Consider the following 21,516-nt stretch of genomic DNA (forward strand, 5'->3'; position numbering starts at 1 on the left):
TATAAGACCTACCTTTGAATGGCAGACAGTGTCACTTCTATAACTTTACATTGACCATGGTGAGTCACATAGACAGCCCTAATCAAAAGGAGAGGACTCCACAAGCTGTGGTTATTGTGACTGTAGTCATGAGGGGCCATCCTTGGCAACTAGTTCCATTCAGTTATTACTGGCTTATATACTTCCCACATACCAACAACACTAACCCTGTAAGGGATCTCTGAAGGCAATACTACAACAGGAACAGGCTCAGAGTGAAGTGCAGTATCTTATCTAATCAAGATATGGTGTCTATCAGGTGACTAAAAATTATCACTTGCAATCTCTCTCAACATGTGCACCAAAGGGACATACCATCTGCTTTATACAAATGAAACCAAAAAGACAAAAAGAGACAGGAAAAAGGCAATGAACACACCTACTTTAGAGGGGCAAAATAAAATAGACAGCACTCACTAATCCATATCACTGGTGAAACCAACCAGACAGCTATTTTCATTTTCTCTAGGAATGTTTCTCTGTAGCACTTGTCCTCGCCCTCCATTCTCAGCTGCTTGGAGTTCCTACCAAGATGGCAGAATGACAGACCTTTCCCCAATAGAAGAGCTGTGATTATCTGCTTCGTAGCATGTATGGAGGACAACTTAGGAGAAGAGAAACAACATATTACTTAAAAATCAATGAAGGCAGATTGAAGAGAGTCCCACTAAATAGCCTCTTTGTTTGCAAGGGCCATCTCAGGTGTCATTTTAATCATTCTCATCGTCTCTCCCCATGTTCATTGCAACAGTTTCTGCAACTCCAACCTCACTCGTGGGTATGCCTCTCTCCTTACCTTTCCTTTAACCTAACATCCAGATACCTTGAGATGCTAACGCACAGTGAATGACACTCTTCATGCCTCTCTTCCTGTTTCTTTCCAGTATGGAATGAAATTCCCTCCCCTCTCAGTGGAAACTCTTGGGTTCTGATTAGGTACACTCTCCTCCTTACATCTTCCATTTCACAGTCTTGATCACTTCTCTATTTTGATAATGGATTATAGGCCCCATCACCACCACAGAATTCATTTTTTTGGGGAATTATGTAATTTGTGCTCTGAGTGGATGAAAACTATCCTGAAACCACTGGCTTAATGAGCAGAAAATGACTTGGATTTCACATCGACTTGCTGCTTGCCCAGCAGTCATTTTATTTGAATAACCGAGATAATTTTACATGCCAGCCCTGCCAGGCAAACACACAGTGACTACCCTTTCTTGAATGATATTCACCAGCTCAATGCACTTCCTGAAGGTCATTCGTTACATTCATCCTTATTCAGCTGCTACTCTGTGCTCATGGTGGCCAGGAATGACATCTCAGATACAAAGAGATTACATAGAGTCCAGGGTGAATGTTCAACTAATAATTTTTGAATTGCCTCTGAAAATCTACTCAACATCTTTCCTCCTCCTGCTCAATCAAAATTCATTGTCTTCTCCCAGCAAATTTGGGATTGCTCAAAAAGCAGAAACTCTTTAATGAACTCTAAAGCCTCCTCATCTCAAAGGTTTTTTGGTCTTTCCAGTTATAACTGAAGCCCCCAAAGAATAAATATACTCTGTGATAATAATGTCCTTGATGTCTAACTCTGTCAGCGTTGCGATTCCTCCGGGATGCCATCCGTGATGGTGCTAAACATTCATGTATGTGGGCCTCTATTTGCAAGTGAGGGGCCCAAGAAGATGGAATAAAAAGGAAATTTTAAAAAATTTTCCCCAATTTATTTATTTTTACCATTCTTTAACTTTTCTTTTAAGTTCAAGTGTACATGTGCAGGTTTGTTGTGTAGGTAAACCCCTTGTCACGGGTGTTCGTTGTACAGATTATTTCACCATCCAGGTACTGAGCAAAGCAAAAAGTAGTTATTTTTTCTGCTCTTCTCCCTCTTCTCACCCTCCACTCTCAAATAGGCCCCAGTGTTTGTCATTTACTTCTTTGTGTTTATGAGCTCTCATCGTTTAGCTTCCACTTATAAGTGAGAACATGAAGTATTTTTCTTCTGGTCCTGCATTAATGGCCTCTAGCTCCATCTATGTTCCCTCAAAAGACATGACCTTGTTCTTTTTTATGGCTGCATAGTATTCCATGGTGTATATGTACCACATTTTCTGTATTCAATCTGTAATTGATGGCACTTAGGTTGATTCCATGTCTCTGGTATTATGGTTTTATTTTGCATTTCCCTGATGATTAGTGATGTTGAACATTTTTTTCATATGTTTATTGGCAGTTTGTATATATTTTTGTCTTTGTACTGATATTTTATTTTATTTTTACTTTTTAAAACTCATTAGTTTAGTTTATTTTTTCCCATGTTATTGTGATACAGATTGTATTTGGTTACATAAGTAATTTCTTTATTGGTGATTTGTGACATTTTGGTGCACCCATCACCCAAGCAGTATATACTGCATCATATTTGTAGTATTTTATCCCTCATCCCCCTCTCACTCTTCCCCCCAAGTCCCCAAAGCCCATCATATTATTTTTATGCCTTTGTGTCCTCATAGGTTAGCTCCCACATATCATTGAGAACATATGATATTTGTTTTCCATTCCTGAGTTACTTCACTTAAAATAATAGTCTCCAATCTCATCCAGGTTACTGGAAATGCTGATAATCCATTTCTTTTTGTGGTTGCACAGTATTCCATTGTATATATATGTGTGTGTGTGTGTATGTGTATATATACAATGGAATGTGTGTGTGTGTGTGTGTATATATATATATATAAACTTTTTTTAAATCCATTCATTGATTGATAGACATTTGTGTTGGCTCCACTATTTTGCTATTGTGAATTGTGCCACTAGAAACATGCATGTACAAGTATTCTTTTTGAATATTAACTTCTTGTTCTCTGGGTAGATACCCAGTAGTGGAATTGCTGGATCAAATTGTAGTTCTACTTTTAGTTCTTTTAAAAATCTCCACGCTGTTTTCCATAGCAGCCATACTAGTTTACTTTCCCAACAGCAGCATAGAAGTATTTCCTGATCACCTCCTCCACGCCGAAATCTTTTTTTATTTATTATTTTTAATTATGGCCATTCTTGCAAGAGTGAGGTGGTATTGCATTGTTGTTTTGATTTGCATTTCCCTAATAATTAGTGATGCTGAGCAAGTTTTCATGTGTTTGTTAGCCATTTGTATATCTTCTTTTGAGAATTGTCTATTCATGTCCTTAGCCCGCTTTTTGATGTGATTTTTTTGTTGTTGTTGATTTTTTCAAATTCTTTGTGGATTTTGGATCTTAGTCTTTTGTCAGATGCATAGTTTGTGAATATTTTGTTTCCCACTCTGTGAGTGGTCTGTTTACTCTGCTGATTATTTCTTTTGTTGTACAGAAGATATTTAGTTTATTTAAATAGATCTCATTTATTTATTTTTGTTGCATTTGCTTTTGGGTTCATAAATGTGAATTCTTTACCTAAGCCAATGTCTAGAAGAGTTTTTTCAATGTTATCTTCTTGAATTCTAATGTCTTCATGTCTTAGATTTAAGTCTTTGATCTACCTTGAGTTGATTTTTGTATAAGATGAGAGATGAGAATCCAGTGTCATTCTTCTACATGTGACTTGTCAGTGTTCCCAGCACCATTTACTGAGTATGGTTTTCTTCCCCCACTGATATGCTTTAGGTCTGTGTTCCCTCCCAAATCTCACATCAAATTGTAATCCCTAATGTTAGAAGAGGGACCTGGTGGGAGTTAATTTGAACATGAGGGTGGATTTTTCCCGTGTATTTCTTATGGTAGTGAGTCAGTCCTCATGAGATCTGGTTGTTTAAAAGTGTAGCACCCCCTGCTTCACTCTCTCTTCCTCCTACTCCAGCCATGTAAGATGTGCCAGCTTCTCCTTCACTTTCCACCGTGCTTGTAAGTTTCCTCCGGCTTCTCCAGCCACACTTCCTGTACAACCCGTGGAATCATGAACCAATTTAACCTCTTTTCTTTATAAACAACCTAGTTTCAGGTATTTATTTATAGCAGTGTGAGAATGGACTAATACAAAAAATTAGCACCACAAGAGGGGGGTTTCTATGAAGATAACTGAAAATGTGGAAGCAACTTTGGAACTCAGTAATGGGCAGAGGTTGGAATAGTTTGGAGGGCTAGAAAAAGACAGGGAGATAAGGGAAAGTTTTGAACTTCCTAGAGACTTGTTGAATGATTGTGAATGAAAAGCTAATAATTATATAGGTGGCATTTCCCCCATGCTCTAGGGATCTGTGGAACTTCAAACTTGAGAGAGGTGATTTAGGGCACCTGGTAGAATACATTTCTAAGCAGCAAAGCATTCAAGGGTAGCCTGGAAGCTTCTAACAGTATATGGTCATATGCATGAGCAAAGAGACGATCTGATAATGGAACTTATATTTAAAAGGGAAGCAGTGCATAAAAGTTTGGAAAATTTGTAGCCTGATCATGTGGTAGAAAAGAAAAACTGGTTTTTTGGAGAGGAATTCAAGTTTACTGCAAACATTTGTACAAGTAAAGAGGAACCAAGACAACGAGGCATCCCAAGCTGCTCCAGCTCCAGCAGTGGCTAAAAGGGCCCCAAATATGTCTCAGGCCGCTACTCCAGAGGGTGTAAGCCATAAGCATTGACAACTTCTATGTGATTTTAAGCCTGTGGGTGCACAGAGGGCAAAAGTTGAGGCTCGGAAGCCTCTGCCTGGATTTCAGAGGATGTGTGGAAACTCCTGGATGTCCAGGAACAGATCTGCTGCAGGGGCAGAGCCTTCATGGGGAACCTCTACCAGGGAAGTGCATAGGGAAATGTGGGGTTGCAGCCCCCACCCAGAGTCTCCACTGGGGCACTGCCTAGTGGATCTGTGACAAGTGGGCCACCATCCTCCAGACCTCAGAAAGTAGATCCACTGACAACCATATGCTTAGAAAAGCTGCAGACACTCAAAGCTAGCCTGTGAAAGCAGCCACGGGGTCTGTACCCTGCAGAGCCACATGGGCAGAGCTGCCCAAGGCCTTGGGAGGCTGCCTCTTGCATCAGTTTTGCCTGCATATGAGACATGGATTCTAATAAGATTATTTTGGATCTTTAAGATTTAATGACTTCCCTGCTGGGTTTCAGATTTGCAGGGGCCTGTAGTCCTTTTGTTTTGGCAGATTTTTCACTCTGGAAAGGGAGTATTTACCCATTGCTTATACCCCCATTGTATCCTGGAAGTAATTAACTTGTTTTTGATTTTACAGGCTCATAGGTTGAAGGGATTTGCCTTGTCTCAGATGAGACTTGGGACTTTGGGCTTTTGAGTTAATGCTGAAATGAGTTAAGATTTTGGGGGACTGCTGGGAAGGCATAATTATATTTTGCAATGTGAAAAAGATGTGAGATTTGGGAAGGACCAGGGGTAAAATGATGTGGTCTGGGTCTGCTTCCCTGTTCAAATCTCACATTAAGTTGTAATCCCCAATGTTGGAGGAAGGGCTTGTGGGGAGATAATTGGATCATGTTGGGCAGATTTCCCCCTTGATGTTCTCATGACAGTAAGTGAATCTCCAAAGATCTGGTTGTTTAAAAGTGTATAGCCCCTTGCCCTTTGCTCTCTCTTTCTACCACAGTGTAAGAGGTGCCAGCCTCTCCTTTGCCTTCTGCCATAATTGTAAATTTCCTGAGGCCTCCACAACCATACTTCATATACAGCCTGTGAAATTGTGAGCCAATTAAACCTACTTTTTAAATAAATTACCAATTTTCAGGTATTTGTTTATAGCAGTGAGAAAATGGACTAATACACCCACTTCATGTTTTTGTTTGCTTTGTTGAAGATCCATTGGCTGTAAGTATTTGGCTTTATTTCTGGGCTCTCTATTCTGTTCCATTGGTCTACATGCCTATTTTTATACCAGTACCTGCTGTTTTGGTAACTATAGCCTTGTAGTATAATTTGAAGTTGGAGAATGTGATTTCTTAAGGTTTGTTCTTTTTTCTTAGTATTGCTTTGGCTCTGTGGGCTCTTTTTTGGTTTCATGTGAATTTCAGGATTGTTTTCTCTAGTTCTGTGAAGAATGATGATGGTGTTTTGACGGAAATTGCATTAAATCTGTAGATTGCTTTGGGCAGTATAGTCATTGTCACAGTGTCTTACCCATTCATGATCATGGGGTGTGTTTTCATTTGTTTGTGTCATCTATGATTTTTAAGACAAGCTCTGGCTCTGTGGCCCAGGCTGGAATGAAGTGGTGTGATCATGGCTGTCTGCAACCTCAAACTCTTGGGCTAAAGTGACTTTTCTGTCTTGGCCTAACAAAGCACTGAGATTAAAGGCATGTGCCACTACACTCATACCCATGGACCATTGTTCTAAAACAAAACAAAACAAAAAAAGTTTATTAACCCTGAGGGTAGCCTCCAGAGTGCCACTGCACTCCAGCCTTGTGAACAGAGCGAGACTGTCTCAAAAAAAAAAAAAAAAAAAAAAAGAAAACATTAAACATACAATGTTTTTAAGATTTATTTATATTGTAGCATGTATCCACATTCCTTCTTTTTGTAGCTGAATAATATTCCATTTTGTGAAGATATCACAATTTGTTTATTCATTCAGCAGTTGATGGACAATTGGGTTGTTTCTACTCTTTGACTATTGTGAATAGTGCTTCTATGAATATTTATGTACAAGTTTTTGTTTGAACCCCTGAACCATAAAACTATTTCCCACAGAAGTGATACCATTTTACATTTCTGTCACCAATGTATAAGAGTTCTAAAAATTTTCTGTATCCTCACCAACACTTGTTTTTTTCATTTTTAAAATTATAACCATCCTCGTGGGTGTGAAGTAGTATCTCATGTTTTTTTTGTGTGTATAATTTTTCTATTAATTCTTTAATTTTTTATTTCCATAGGGTTTTGGGGGAACAGGTGATATTTGGTTACATGAGTAAGTCCTTTAGTGGTGATTTGTGAGATTTTGGTGTGCCCACCTCCAGAGCAGTATACCCTTAACCCAATTTGTAGTCTTTTATCCCTCACCTTCTTCACATCCTTTCTCCTTGAGTCCCCAATGTCCATTGTATCATTCTCATGCCTTTGCATTCTTATAGCTTGGCTCCCACTTATGAGTGAGAACATACAATGTTTAGTTTTCCATTCCTGAGATACTTCACTTACAATAATAGTCTCCAATCGCATCCAGGTTGCTGCAAATGCCGTTAACTCATTCCTTTTTCTGGCTGAGTAGTATCGCATCACATATATGTATGTGTGTATATATATAAATATATATATGTTTCTTTATCCATTCATATATATATATATATCAGTTTCTTTATCCATTTATTGATTGATGGACATTTTGACTGGTTCCACATTTTTGCAATTGTGAGTTGTGCTGCTATTAACGTGTGTGTGCAAGTATCTTTTTGTACAATGACTTCTTTTCCTCCAGATATATACCCAGTAGTGGCATCGCTGGATCAGATGATAGTTCTACTTTTAATTCCTGAAGGAATCTTCACACTGTTTTCCATAGTGATTGTACTTGTTCACATTTCCACCAGCAGTTAGAAGTGTTCCCTTTTCACTGCATCCACGCCAACATCTTTTAATTTTTAATTTTTTGATTATGGCCATTCTTGCAGGAGTAAGGTGGTATCTTTGTTTTGATTTGCCTTTCCCTTATCATTAGTGGTGTTGAGGAGTTTTTCATATGTTCGTCGGTCATTTGTATGTCTTCTTTTGAAAATTGTCTGTTCATATCCTTAGCCCACTGTTTGATGGGATTGTTTGTTTTTTCCTTGCTTATTAGTTTGAGTTCCTTGTAAATTCTGAATATTACTTCTTTGTGGGATATGTAGATTGTGAAGACTTTCTCCTACTCTGTAGGTTTTTTTTATTCTGCTGATTGTTCTGTCTACCATGCAAAAGTCTTTAATTAAGTCCACTTATTTATCTTTGTTTTATTGCTTTTGGGTTTGTGGTAATTAAATCTTTATGCGCAGATGTGACAGGCAGGGAGGCATAAAAACCTTGCTTGCTTCCTTAGCTGGAAGGCTGTTAGCCTGGGTAAGTTGTCAGCCCTTGTCATCCACTGCCTGAAAACAAACTCAGTGATGCTGTGGGTGGCACAATTGGAGTGAGACCCATCTTTTGGGTTGCATGGGAGCTGGATGAGGCCTATACCTGCTGGCTTTCCCCCACTTTTCTGACAATCTGTATGATATCACAGAGGCAGCCATAACCCACCTGGGAACATAACTCCATTGACCTGGGAACCACACCCTGAACCCTCACTGCAGCCACAGCAAGCCCCACCCAAAGAGCCCAAGGAAGGTCTGTGCTCAGAAACACATAACCCTGTCTCCATCTGATGGTCCTTCCTGACACACCATGGGAGCTGAAGATAGATGTTATGATTTTGATTTGCATTTCCTTTGTGACCAATGACATTAAATATTTCCTTGTGTGCCTGATGGTCGCCTGTATCTTTCTGAAGAAATGTCATTTGCTTATTTTAATATTGTGTTGCTTGCCTTTTTGTTTAGTTATGAAAGTTTTTCATGTATTCTGGATACTAGACACTTGTCAAGTAGATGATTTGCCAACATGTATTTTCCATTCTGCAGGTTATCTTTTCACTCTATAATGTTTTCTGATGCACAAATTTTTAAAATTTTGATAAGGTCAAATTTGTCTTTTTTTTTTTTTTTTTTTTTTTTTGAGACGGAGTCTCGCTTTGTCGCCCAGGCTGGAGTGCAGTGGCCGGATCTCAGCTCACTGCAAGCTCCGCCTCCCGGGTTTACGCCATTCTCCCGCCTCAGCCTCCCGAGTAGCTGGGACTACAGGCGCCCACCACCTCGCCCGGCTAGTTTTTTGTATTTTTAGTAGAGACGGGGTTTCACCATATTAGCCAGGATGGTCTCGATCTCCTGACCTCGTGATCCGCCCGTCTCGGCCTCCCAAAGTGCTGGGATTACAGGCTTGAGCCACCGCGCCCGGCCTGTCTTTTTTTTTTTATTGCTCATGCTTTTGGTGTCATATTGAAGAAACCATTGCCAAATCCAAGACAAAGAAGATTCACCCTTATATTCATTCTAAGTATTTGGCAGTTTTATCTCTTACCTTTGGGTCATTGATCCATTTGGAGTTATTTTTTGTATATAGTATAAGGTAAGGGTCCAGCTTCATTTTTTTACATGTGGATATTCAGTACAAAAAAACCTTTTTGACAGGTTTACCTGTATAACAAGCCTGCACATCCTGCACATGTACCCCTGAACTTAAAACTTAAAAGTTTAAAACAAACAAAAACCAAAAACCATTTTTTCAAGAGACAATGTCTTTCCACGTTGAATAGTCTTGACACTCTTGTTGAGATAAATTTACAATAGATTTTTAGGTTTATTTCTGAACTCTCAATTCTTGTTCCATTGGTCTGTATGTTTATATTTAAGCCACTATCCATACATTTTCATAACTGTAGTTTTTTAAAGCAGTTTGTGAAATTAGGAAATTGAGTTAGCCAACTATCAGAGCATTAACTTTGACGTCTAGGATTTGTTGAGACCATGCATCAGTTTCCATTGCAGTTGTGCCATGTTTTTTGAAATTAGATCCTATGTGTGAGTTTCAGCACTCTCTTCCCTGTGCTTTTCAGATGTGAGGGTTTCTTTAAGTGCTATCATCAAGAATGCCTAGTATTCAAAGTGTGCCTTGAATTGGTAGTTGTTTGGAATGAATGTGTCTCTCTTCTTTTTTCTTTCATTCTTTCTCTATTATTTTTTAATAAAAAGAATTCCAGTGCAGTTAAAACCAAACCAAGTACTTCTACAATCCCATGATTACCATTGTACCCCTACAATTTTAGTTCCACAGCTACTGGAGCCCAATGCTTCACCTTCTCTCAGCACTTCCTGCCAATAAAGCACAGGTAACTATGCTTAGTAATTTTTATATGAATAATTATAATACTAAGAAATACTTAGTAATTTTGATACCAAGTATGTCATGGGTAATCATTGCTTCACTTATCAGCAATGGGTCTTTACTGTGATTTGCCCAATAAGAGATTTAGGTTCCCATTAGAGGGTCCAGCTTTCTATGACTTTTTCTGGCATAAGCTTGGTTTCCACCCTTCCCTCCAAACTATGAAATGTTTCTTAGTACTCTCTGCCCAGAATAAAAATGGAAGTGTTTGTCCATCTGCCCCCATCCTCAATTGTTAAAAAGTCATCCTATTGGCATTAATTCTCCCACAATTCTGGTTTGCAGATGCATGGATGCTGAGGGTATTTTTGCAAGAATCCTATTCCACCACCTCAAAGAAGCCCAGGGCTGGAAAGAGGAAGGAACTGGAAAGATAGCTACTAAGGAGAGACACTGTCAGTGTGCACCTGCATGAAGCTCGTGAAAACCGGTTTGGACCTGGTCACCTTAGTAATGGCTGGATGAAGTGGTGGGGCTGAGAGGATATCATGTGGTACAAGAAAAGTGTAGGGAAAAGAAAGAGAGATCAGACTGTTACTGCGTCTATGTAGAAAGAAGTAGACATAAGAGACTCTATTTTGTTCTGTACTAAGAAAAATTCTTCTGCCTTGAGATGCTGTTAATCTGTAACCTTACCCCCAACCCTGTCCTTGCAGAGACATGTGCTGTGGTGGTGGTGACTCACGGTTTAATGGATTTGGGGCTGTGCAGGGTGTGCTTTGCTAAACAAGTGCCTGAAGGCAGTATGCTTGTTAAAAGTCATCATCATTCTCTAATCTCAAGTACCCAGGGACACACTGTGGAAAGCCGCAGGGACCTCTGCCTAGGAAAGTTAGCTATTGTCCAAGGTTTCTCCCCATGTGATAGCCTGAAATATGGCCTCGTGGGAAGGGAAAGACCTGATCATCCCCCAGCCTGAAACCCGTAAAGGGTTTGTGCTGAGGAGGATTAGTAAAAGAGGAAAGAAGGCCTCTTGGCAGTTGAGATAGAGGAAGGCATCTCTCTCCTGCCCCTCCCTGGGCAATGGAATGTCTCGGTGTAAAACCCAATTGTATGTTCTATTTACTGAGATGGGAGAAAACTGCCTTAGGGCTGGAGGTGGGATGGGCTAGCGCTAATGCTGCTCTTTATGCACTGAAAACGTTTATGGAGGTGTTTGCATATGCATATCAAGGCACAGCACTTTTCCTTAAACTTATTCATGTCACGGAGATCTTCATTCATATGTTTTTCTGCTGACGCTCTCCCCACTATGACCCTATTGTCCTGCCACTTCCCCTTTTCCAAGATGGTAAAGATAATGATCAATAAATACTGAGGGAACTCAGAGACCAGTGCAGGCACAGGTCCTCAGTATGCTGAGCACAGGTCCCCGGTCCCACTTTTTCTTTCTCTATACTTTGTCTCTGTGTCTCTTTCTCTTCTCAAGTCTCTTGTTCCACCTGATGAGAAATGCCCACAGGTGTGGAGGGGCAGGCCACCCCTTCATCTGGTGCCCAACGTGGGTGATTTTCTCTAGGGTTAAGGTATGCTCGAGCGTGGTCATTGAGGACAAGTCGATGAGAGATTCCCGAGTAAGTCTACAGTCAGCCTTGCGGTAAGCTTGTGCGCTCGGAAGAACCTAGGGTAACAATGGGGCAAACTAAAAGTAAATATGCCTCTTATCACAGCTTTATTAAAATTCTTCTAAAAAGAGGGGGAGTTAGCATCCCTACAAAAAAAATCTAATTGCGCTATTTCAAACAATAGAACAGTTTTGCCCATGGTTTCCAGAACAGGGAACTTTAGATCTAAAATATTGGGAAAAAATTGGCAAAGAATTAAAACAAGCAAGTAGAGAAGGTAAAATCATCCCCCTTACAGTATGGAATGATTGGGTCATTATTAAAGTAGCTTTAGAACCGTTTCAAACAGAAGAAGATAGCATTTCAGTTTCTAATGCCCCTGAAAGCTGTGTAATAGATTGTGAAGAAGAGGCAGGGATAGAATCCCGGAAGGGAATGGAAAGTTCACATTGTAAATATGCAGCAGAGCCAGTAATGGCTCGGTCAATGCAAAATGTTGACAATAATCAATTACAGGAGGTGATATATCCTGAAACACTAAAATTAGAAGAAAAAGGTCCAGAATTAGCAGAGCCATCAGAGTCTAAACCACGACGGCCAACTCCTCTTACTGCAGCTCAGATGCCTGTAACGTTACAACCTCAAATGCAGATTAAGCAAGTACAAACCCCAAAAGAAGATCAAATAGAAAAAGATAGAGTCTCTGTCACGGCAGTGCCAATCCAAATACAGTGTCCACAACATCAGCTGGTAGGAAATAAGACCCAGCTGCCAGTAACCTATCAATACTGGCCGCCAGCTGAACTTCAGTATCAGCCGCCCCCAGAAAATCAGTATGGACAGGCAGGAACGTTTCCGGCCCCACAGGGGAGGGCGCTATAGCCTTAGCTGCCCACTATGAGACTTAATCCTACAGCACTGCCTAGTGGACAGGGTAGTGCATTACATAAAATTATTGATAAGGCAAGAAAACAAGGAGATATTGAGGCGTGGCAATTCCCAGTAATATTAGAACCAAGACCACCTGGAGAAGGGGCCCAAGAGGGACAGCCTCCCACAGCTGAGACCAGATATGAGTCCTTTTCTATAAAAATGCTAAAAGATATGAAAGAAGGAGTAAAACAGTATGGACTCCACTCTTCTTACATGAGAACATTATTAGGTACCATTGCCCATGGACATAGGCTCATTCCTTATGATTGGGAGATTCTGGCAAAATCATCACTCTCACCCTCTCAACTTTTACAATTTAAGACTTGGTGGATTGATGGGGCACAAGAACAGGTCTGAAAAAACAGGGCTGCCAATCCTCCAGTTAACATAGATGCAGATCAACTATTAGGAACAGGTCAAAATTGGAGCACTACTAATCAACAAGCAATAATGCAAAATGAGGCCACTGAGCAAGTTAGAGCTAGCTATCTGCCTTAGGGCCTGGGAGAAAATCCAAGACCCAGGAACCACCTGCCCCTCATTCAATACAATAAGACAAGGTTCTAAAGAGCCATACCCTGATTTTGTGGCAAGGATTCAAGATGCTGCTCAAAAGTCAATTACCGATGAGAATGCCCGTAAGGTCATAGTGGAGTTGATGGCATACGAAAACGCCAGTCCTGAGTGTCAATCAGCCATTAAGCCATTAAAAGGAAGGGTCCCAGCAGGATCAGATGTAATCTTAGAGTAGGTAAAAGTCTGTGATGGAATTGGAGGAGCTATGCATAAAGCTATGTTTATGGCTCAAGCAATCACGGGAGTTGCTTTAGGAGAACAAGTTAGAACATTTGGGGGGAAAATGTTGTAATTGTGGACAAATTGGTCATCTAAAAAAGAATGGCCCAGCCTCAAATAAACAAAGTATAACTATTCAAAATACTGCAACAACAGATAAAGAGCCACCTGACTTATGTCCAAGATGTGAAAAAGGAAAACATTGGGCTAATCAATGTCATTCTAAATTTGATAAAAATGGGCAACCATTGTCAGGAAATGAGAAGAGGGGCCAAGCTCAGGTCCTGCCACAAACAGGGGCATTCCCAATTCAGCCCTTTTTTCCTCAGGGTTTTCAGGGACAACAACCCCCCACTGTCACAAGTGCCTCAGGGAATGGGCCAGTTACCACAATACAGTGATTGTCCCCTGCAGCAAGCGGCAGTGCAGCAGTAGATTTATGTACTATACAAGCATCTCTCTGCTTCCAGAGGAGCCCCCACAAAAAATCCCCACAGAGGTGTATGGCCCACTGCCTGAGGGGACTGTAGGACTAATCTTAGGAAGATCAAGTCTAAATCTAAAGGGAGTTCAAATTCATACCGGTGTGGTTGATTCAGACTACAAAGGTGAAATTCAATTGGTTATTAGCTCCTCAATTCCCTGGAGTGCCAGTCCAGGAGACAAGATTGCTCAATTATTACTCCTGCCTTATATTAAGGTTGGAAACAGTGAGATAAAAAGAACAGGAGGATTTGGAAGCACTGATCCAACAGGAAAGGCTGCATACTGGGCAAGTCAGGTCTTACAGAGCAGACCCTTGTGTAAGGCCATTATTCAAGGAAAACAGTTTGAAAGGTTAGTAGACACTGAAGCAGATGTCCCTATCATTGCTTTAAATCGGTGGCCAAAAAATTGGCCTAAACAAAAGACTGTTGCAGGACTTGTCAGCGTAGGCACTGCCTCAGAAGTGTATCAAAGTACTACGATTTTACATTGTTTAGGGCCAGATAATCAAGAAAGTACTGTTCAACCAATGATTACTTCAATTCCTGTTAATCTGTGGAGTCGAGATTTATTACAACAATGGGGTGCGGAAATCATTATGCCCACCCCATTATACAACCCTAGGAGTCAAAAAATCATGACTAAGATGGGATATATACTCGGAAAGGGACTAGGAAAACATGAAAATGGCATTAAAGTCCCAATTGAGACTGAGGGAAATCAAGAAAGAAAAGGAATAGGGTATCCTTTTTAGGGGCGGCCACTGTAGAGCCTCCTAAACCCATTCCATTAACTTGGAAAACAGAAAAACCAGTATGAGTAAATCAGTGGTCACTACCGAAACAAAAATTGAAGGCTTTACATTTATTAGCAAAGGAACAATTAGAAAAGGGACATATTGAGCCTTCATTCTCCCCTTGGAATTCTCCTGTCTGTAATTAAAAAAAAAAAAATCCGGCAGATGGCGTATGTTAACTGACTTAAGAGCCGTAAATGCCATGATTCAACCCATAGGTCTTCTCCAACCTGGGTTGCCCTCTCTGGCCATGATCCCAAAAGACTGACCTTTAATTATAATTGATCTGGAGGACTGCTTATTTACCATTCCTCTGGCAGAGCAGGATTGTGAAAAATTTGCCTTTACTATACCAGCCATAAATAATAAAGAACCAGCCACCAGGTTTTGGTGGAAAGCGTTACCTCAGGGAACGCTTAATTGTCCAACTATTTGTCAGACTTTTGTAGCTCAAGCTCTTCAACCAGTTAGAGACAAGTTTTCAGACTGTTACATCATTCATTATGTTGATGATACTTTATGTGCTGCAGAAACGAGAGACAAATGAATTGACTGTTACACATTTCTGCAAGCAGAAGTTGCCAATGCAGGACTGACAATAGCATCTGATAAGATTCAAACCTCTACTCCTTTTCATTATTTAGGGATACAGATAGAAAATAGAAAAATTAAGCCACAAAAATAGAAATAAGAAAAGAAACATTAAAAACATTAAATGACTTTCAAAAATTGCTAGGAGATATTAATTAGATTCAACCAACTCTAGGCATTCCTACTTATGCCATGTCAAATTTGTTCTCTATCTTAAGAGGAGACCCAGACTTAAACAGTAAAAAAATATTAACCCCAGAGGCAGCAAAAGAAATTAAATTAGTGGAAGAAAAATTTCAGTCACCGCAAATAAATAGAATAAATCCCTTGGCCCCACTTCAACTTTTGATTTTTGCTACTGCACATTCTCCAACAGACATCATTGTTCAAAATACTGATCCTGTGGAGTGGTCATTCTTTCCTCACAGTACAATTAAGACTTTTACATTGTACTTGGATCAAATAACTACATTAATTGGTCAGGCAAGATTATGAATAATAAAATTGTGTGGAAATGACCCAGACAAAATAGTTTTTCCTTTAAATGACGAACAAGTTAGACAAGCCTTTATCCATTCTGGTGCTTGGCAGATTGGTCTTGCTAATTTTGTGGGAATTATTGATAATCATTACCCAAAACCAAAAATCTTCCAGTTTTAAAAATTGACTACTTGGATTTTACCTAAAATTACCAGACATTAGCCTTTAGAAAATGCTCTGACAGTGTTTACTGATGGAAAGGCGGCTTACACAGCGCCAAAAGAGTGAGTCATCTAAACTCAGTATCAATCAGCTCAAAGAGCAGAGTTAGTTGCAGTCATCACAGTGTTATAAGATTTTAATCAACCTATTAATATTGTATCAGATTCTGCATATGTAGATCAGGCTACAAGGGATGTTGAGACAGCTCTAATTAAATATAGCATGGATGATCAGTTAAACCAGCTGTTCAATTTATTACAACAAACTGTAAGAAAAAGAAATTTCCCAATTTATATTACTCATATTCGAGGACACACTAATTCACTGGGGCCTTTAACTAAAGCAAATGAACAAGCTGACTTACTGGTATCCTCTGCATTCATAAAAGCACAAGAACTTCATGCTTTGACTCATGTAAATGCAGCAGGATTAAAAAACAAACTTGATGTCACATGGAAACTGGTAAAAAATATTGTACAACATTGCACCCAGTGTCGAGTTCTACACCTGCCCGCTCAAGAGGCAGGAGTTAATCCCAGAGGTCTGTGTCCTAATGCGTTATGGCAAATGGATGTTACACATGTACCTTCATTTGGAAGATTATCATGTGTCCATGTAACAGTTGATGCTTATTCACATTTCATATGCGCAACCTGCCAGACAGGAGAAAGTACTTCCCATGTTAAAAAACATTTATTATCTTGTTTTGCCGTAATGGGAGTTCCAGAAAAATTTAAAACTGACAATGGACCAGGATACTGTAATAAAGCTTTCCAAAAATTCTTAAATCAATGGAAAATTATACATACAACAGGAATTCCCTATAATTCCCAAGGACAGGCCATAGTTGAAAGAACTAATAGAACATTCAAAACTCAATTAGTTAAACAAAAAGAAGGGGGAGACAGTAAGGAGTGTATCACTCCTCAGACGCAACTTAATCTAGCACTCTGTACTTTAAATTTTTAAAAGATTTATAGACATCAGACTACTACTTCTGCAGAACAACATCTTACTGGTAAAAAGAACAGCATGCATGAAGGAAAACTGATTTGGGTGGAAAGACAAAAAATAAGACATGGGAAATAGGGAAGGTGGTAATGTGGGGGAGGTTTTGCTTGTGTTTCACCAGGAGAAAATCAGCTACCTGTTTGGATACCCACTAGACATTTGAAGTTCTACCTATCAGAGATGCAAAGAAAAGCGCCTGCATGGAGACGGAAACACCACAATCGAGCACCATCGACTCACAAGAGGAACAAAATGGGGATGTCGGAAGAACAGATTGAAGTTGCCATCCACCAAGAAAGCGGAGCCACCAACTTGGGCACAATTAAAGAAGCTGTCACAGTTGGCTAAAAAAAGTCTAGAGAACACAAAGGTGACACAAACTCCAGAGAGCATGCTGCTTGCAGCTTTGATGATTGTATCAATGGTGGTAAGTCTCTCCATGCCTGCAGGAGCAGCTGCAACTAATTATACCCACTGGGCCTATGTGCCTTTCCCGCCCTTAATTCGGGCAGTCACATGGATGGATAATCCTGTTGAAGTATATGTTAATAATAGTGCATGTGTACCTGGCCCCACAGATGACCGTTGCCCTGCCAAACCTGAGGAAGAAGGTATGATGATAAATATTTCCACTGGGTATCATTATCCTCCTATTTGCTTAGGGAGAGCACCAGGATGTCTAATGCCTGCAATCCAAAATTGGTTGGTAGAAGTACCTACTGTCAGTACCAGCAGTAGATTTACTACATGGTAAGTGGAATATCACTCAGGCCACAGGTAAATTATTTACAGGACTTTTCTTATAAAAGATCATTAAAATGCAGGCCTAAAGGGAAATCTTGCTCCAAGGAAATTCCCAAATAATCAAAAGACACAGAAGTTTTAGTTTGGGAAGAATGTGTGGCCGATAATGTGGTGATATTACAAAACAATGAATTCAGAACTATTATAGATTGAGCACCTCGAGGTCAATTCTACCACAATTGCACAGGACAAACTCAATCATGTCCCAGTGCATAAGTCAGTCCAGCTGTTGATAGTGACTTAACAGAAAGTTTAGACAACATAAGCACAAAAAATTACAGTCTTTCTGCCCTTGGGAATGGGGAGAAAAAGGAACCTCTACTCCAAGACCAAAAATAAGTCCTGTTTCTTGTCCTGAACATCCAGAATTACGGAGGGTTACTGTGGCCTCATACCGCATTAGAATTTGGTCTGGAAATCAAGCTATAGAAACAAGAGATCATAAGCCATTTTATTCTACCAACCTAAATTCCAGTCTCACAGTTCCTTTACAAAGTTGTGCAAAGCCCCCTTATATGCTAGTTGTAGGAAATATAGTTATTAACCCAGACTCCCAAACTATAACCTGTGAAAACTGTAGATTGTTTACTTGCATTGATTCAACTTTTAATTGGCAGCACTGTATTCTGCTAGTGAGAGCAAGAGTGGGCGTGTGGATCCCTGTGTCCATGGACTGACCATGGGAGGCCTCACCATCCATCCATATTTTGACTGAAGTATTGAAAGGTGTTTTAAATAGATCCAAAAGATTCATTTTTACTTTGATTGTGGTAATTGTGAGATTAATTGCAGTCACAGCTACGGCCGCGTGGTGGAGTTGCATTGCACTCTTCTGTTCAGACGGTAAACTTTGTTAACAATTGGCAAAAAAAATTCTACGACATTGTGGAATTCACAATCTGGTATTGATCAAAAATTGGCAAATCAAATTAATGATCTTTGACAAACTGTCATTTGGATGGGAGATAGGCTCATGAGCTTAGAACATCGTTTCCAGTTACAGTGTGACTGGAATACGTCAGATTTTTGTATTACACCCCGAGTTTATAATGAGTCTGAGCTTCACTGGGACATGGTTAGATGCCACCTACAGGGAAGAGAAGATAGTCTCACTTTAGACATTTCCAAAATAAAAGAACAAAGTTTTGAAGCATCAAAAACCTATTTAAATTTGGTACCAGGAACTGAGACAATCACGGGAGTTGCTGATGGCCTCGCAAATCTTAACCCTGTAACTTGGGTTAAGACCATTGGAAGTACTACTACTGTAAATTTCATATTAATCCTTGTGTGCCTGTTGTGTCTGTTGTTAGTCTGCAGGTGTACCCAGCAGCTCCGAAGAGACAGCGACCATCGAGAAGGGACCATGATGACGATGGCGGTTTTGTCGAAAAGAAAAGGGGAAATGTGGGGAAAAGAAAGAGAGATCTGACTGTTACTGTGTCTGTGTAGAAAGAAGTAGACATAAGAGACCAATTTTTTTCTGTACTAAGAGAAATTCTTCTGCCTTGCGATGCTGTTAATCTGTAACCTTAGCCCCAGCCCTGTGCTTGCAGAGACGTGCTGTGTTGACTCAAGGTTTAATGGATTTAGGGCTGTGCAGGATGTGCTTTGTTAAAAAAGTGCTTGAAGGCAGTATGCTTGTTAAAAGTCATCACCATTCTCTAATCTCAAGTACCCAGGGACACAATACACTGCTGAAGGCTGCAGGGACCTCTGCCTAGGAAAGTCAGGTATTGTCCAAGGTTTCTCCCCATGTGATTGCCTGAGATATGGACTCCTGGGAAGAGGAAGACCTGATCATCCCCCAGTCTGACACCGGTAAAGGGTCTGTGCTGAGGAGGATCAGTGAAAGAGGAAGGCCTCTTTGCAGTTGAGATAAGAGGAAGGCACCTGTCTCCTGTTCATCCCTGGGAATGGACTGTCTCTGTGTAAAACCCTATTGTATGTTTTATTTACCGAGATAGGAGAAAACAGCCTTAAGGCTGGAGGTGAGAGGTGCTAGTGGCAATACTGATCTTTAATGCACCCAGATGTTTGTGTAAGTGCACATCAAGGCACAGCACTTTCTCTTAACCTTGTTTATGACACAGAGACCTTTGTTTACATGTTTTCCTGCTGACCCTCTGCCCACTATTACCCTATTGTAATGATCAATAAATACTGCAGGAACTCAGATCAGTGCCAGCACTTGTCCGTATGCTGGCTTGTCCTCCTTATGCTGAGCGCTGGTCCCCTGGGTCCACTTTTCTTTCTCTATACTTTGTCTCTGTGTCTCCTTCTTTTCTCAAGTCTCTCATTCCACCTGACGAGAAACACCCACAGGTGTAGGGGACAGGCCACCCCTTCAAAAGCGAGGGATAGCATTAGGAGAAATACCTGATGTAGATGACGGGTTGATGGATGTAGCAAACCACCATGGCAAATATATACTTATGTAATAAACTCACACATTCTGCACATGTATGTATCGCAGAATTTAATGTATAATAATAATTAAAAATAAATAAATAAACAGGAATAAATACACAATAAAACCTGTTTTTTAAATTATACTTTAAGTTCCAGGGTACTTGTGCACAATGTGCAGGTTTGTTACATATGTATACATGTGTCACGTTGGTGTGCTGCACCCATTAACTCGTCATTTACATTAGGTATATCTCCTAATGCTATCCCTCCCCCCCCACTCCCCACAATAGGCCCTTCCTGTGTCCAAGTGATCTCATTGTTCAATTCCTACCTATGAGTGAGAACATGAGGTGTTTTCTTTTCTGTTCTTGCAATAGTTTGCTGAGAATGATGGTTTCCAGCTGCATTCATGTCCCTACAAAGGACATGAACTCATCCTTTTTTATGGCTCTATAGTATTCCATGGTGTATATGTGCCACATTTTCTTAATCCAGTCTGTCACTGATGGACATTTGGGTTGATTCCAAGTCTTTGCTATTGTGAATAGTGCTGCAATAAATATACGTGTGTATGTGTCTTTATAACAGCATGATTTGTAATCCTTTGAGTATACACCCAGTAATGGGATGGCTGGGACAAATGATATTTCTAGTTCTAGATCCTTGAGGAATCGCCACACTATTTTCCACAATGGTTGAACTAGTTTACAATCCCACCAACAGTGTAAAAGTGTTCCTATTTCTCCACATCCTCTCCAGCACCTGTTGTTTCCTGACTTTTTAATGACTGCCATTCTAACTGGTGTGAGATGGTATCTCATTGTGGTTTTGATTTGCATTTCTCTGATGGTGAGTGATGATGAGTATGTGTCTGTTGGCTGTATAAATGTTTTCTTTTGAAAAGTGTCTGTTCATATCCTTTGCCCACTTTTTGATGGGTTTTTTTTTTTTTCTTGTAAATTTGTTTTGAGTTATTTGTAGGTTGTGGATATTAGCCCTTTGTCAGATGAGTAGATTGCAAAAATTTTCTCCCATTCTGTAGGTTGCCTGTTCACTCTGATGGTAGTTTCTTTTGCTGTGCAGAAGCTCTTTAGTTTAATTAGATCCCATTTGTCAATTTTGGTTTTTGCTGCTATTGCTTTTGGAGTTTTAGACATGAAGTCCTTGCCCATGCCTATGTCCTGAATGATATTACCTAGGTTTTCTTCTAGAGTGTTTATGGTTTTAGGTCTAACATTTAAGTTTTTAATCCATCTTGAATTAATTTTCATTTAAGGAGCAAGGAAATGATCTAGTTCCAGCTTTCTACTTATGGCTAGCCAATTTTCCCAGCACCATTTATTAAACAGGATATGCTTTCCCCATTTCTTGTTTTTGTCAGGTTTGTCAAAGATCAGATGGCTATAGATGTGTGGTATTATTTCT

At 40.0% G+C, this 21,516-nt stretch overlaps 1 protein-coding gene and 1 pseudogene across 1 annotated transcript in view; one reads left to right on the forward strand and one right to left on the reverse strand.

Moving 5' to 3' along the window:
• LOC126942075 (endogenous retrovirus group K member 21 Gag polyprotein-like) overlaps window positions 1-17,025 on the forward strand; it is a 129,349-nt pseudogene extending 112,324 nt beyond the window's left edge.
• LOC126942104 (glycine cleavage system H protein, mitochondrial-like) overlaps window positions 1-21,516 on the reverse strand; it is a 290,077-nt gene that overhangs the window by 86,542 nt on the left and 182,019 nt on the right. The gene's annotated exons all lie outside the window — the stretch shown is intronic.

This window comes from Macaca thibetana, chromosome 19, assembly GCF_024542745.1.
Source record: "Macaca thibetana thibetana isolate TM-01 chromosome 19, ASM2454274v1, whole genome shotgun sequence".
NCBI lineage: Eukaryota > Metazoa > Chordata > Mammalia > Primates > Cercopithecidae > Macaca > Macaca thibetana.